This window comes from Myotis daubentonii, chromosome 3 (assembly GCF_963259705.1).
Source record: "Myotis daubentonii chromosome 3, mMyoDau2.1, whole genome shotgun sequence".
In the NCBI taxonomy this organism is placed as follows: domain Eukaryota; kingdom Metazoa; phylum Chordata; class Mammalia; order Chiroptera; family Vespertilionidae; genus Myotis; species Myotis daubentonii.
The window spans coordinates 82,439,019-82,441,144 of NC_081842.1; positions in this window are offsets into that span (position 1 = coordinate 82,439,019).

Here is a 2,126-nt window from a genome sequence, read left to right on the forward strand (position 1 = left end):
TTTGAAAATAAATTATGCATTTACTGTATTCTATTCTGGTTCTTATGTAAAATGGCATTTGCTCTAGATTACTATTTCATATAAAATTATTTTTATCTAAAGATAATCTTTATTTTGAAATTATTTCACTTATTGAAAAATTACAATAGTACAAAGAAACTCTTTTATTCCCTGAGTCATCTGGAAGAATGTTGTCAAAATCATGTTCCATTACCCCTAATACTTTAATGTGTAACTCTGACAAACATGAGCAATCTCCTAAAATCCTAAATGACCACAATACAACCCTCAAAATAAGAAATTAATGTTGCTATACCCCACCATCTTATCCTCAGACCCCGTTTTGGTTTTGCCAACTGCCTCATTAATGTCCATCAGAGCAGAATCACGTGTCCCACTGAGTTGTCATGCCTCTTTAGTCTCCATTCTGGACAAGTTTCTCAGTCTTTTCTTGACTTTCATGACGGTTACACTTTTGAATATTTCAGGCCATAGTTTTGGGGGGTTGAAGCAGAAACATCCCTCCATTTGTAGATGTCTGGTGTTTTCTTGTGGTTAGATTCAGGCTACGCATTCTTGGAAAAACGATTATAGTTCATGTTATGATATTCTCGTGGCTGGTGGTACATGATTTCAATTTGTCCCATAACGGGTGATATTTACTTGGGTTACTTAATGAATTTAAATTTAATTTTTTGGCTTTTTAAAACATACCTCTTTACATTTTTAAAACAGTTGCTCTAAGGATGCCAATATACATCCTTAATTTACAGTCTCCTAGAAATAATATTGTATCAGTTCATGTAAAATGTAGACATTTTATAACTGTTTAAGTCCTTTATGATTCCCTTGTCAGTTATATTGCAGAGCCATAGTGTCATTTATGTTACACATGTAGATTATAAAACCCATGAGAATATGCTATACTTGTTGCTTTAAACATTCACTTGTACTTTAAAGACATTAAAGAAAAAAATGTCTTTTATATTTACCATTTCACTGGTTTTTATTACTTCCTAAGAATTAGTTTTCCTCTGATATCATTTCCCCTCAGCCTGAGGAATATTTTTTATTATTATATTTAATCTTTATTTTTTAAAGTATTATATAGGTCCTCCTTTCCCCCCATTAACCTCTTCCAGCCCACTCCTGTCCCTCCCCCCATCCCCCCCAGGCCCTCACCATCCCATTGTCTGTGTCCACAGGTTATGCATATATGCATACAAGTTCTTTGGTTGATCTCTTCCCATCCACGCTCCCTTGACTTCACTCTGAGGTTCAACAGTCTGTTCATACTTCTAGAATATTTCTTTTTTTAAAAAAGAATATACTTTATTGATTTTTCACAGAGAGGAAGGGATAGAGAGTTAGAAACATTGATCAGCTGCCTCCTGCACACCTCCTACTGGGGATGTGCCTGCAACCAGGGTACATGCCCTTGGCTGGAATCGAACCTGGGACCTTTCAGTCCACAGGCCGACCCTCTATCCACTGAGCCAAACCGGTTAGGGCTAGAATATGTCTTATAGTAGTGCAAACCTGCCAGTGAGTCTTTTTCTTAGTTTTTTATCTTTTTAAAAAATAAAAGGCTGGTTTATGATACAAGAGTGCCTTCTATTTCTTGTAGGGAGAATTACCTAATAACTAAATCAGGATTAGAGGACAACAGAACGTGTGAATCAAAGCAAGGCCCACCCAAGGCCTAGAATTCCTTTCAAAGCTATGGTAGTTTTTCATTTTGTTTTTTTCAAAGAACCAGCTATGGTTTCATTAATTTTCTTTATTGTGTTTTCAATTTCATTGGTTTCTGCTAAAATCTTTATGGCTTCTCTCCATTTGCTTGCTTTAGATTTAATTTGCTTCTCTTTTTCTATTTTCTTAACATAGAAATATAGATTATTTTGAAAAAATTTTTACCCTTCTTATTTAATGTATATATTTCTCTTTGAGTGCTCTTAGCTGCATCCCACAAATTTTGATTTGGTGCATTTTCATTTAGTTATAAATATTTTCTAATTTCCCTGGAATCATTGTCTTTGATCTATAAATTAGTTAGAAGTGTTTTGTTTAATTCTAAGTGTTTGGAGATTTTTAAATGTTAGTGATTTTTAGTCTAATTCCTTCAT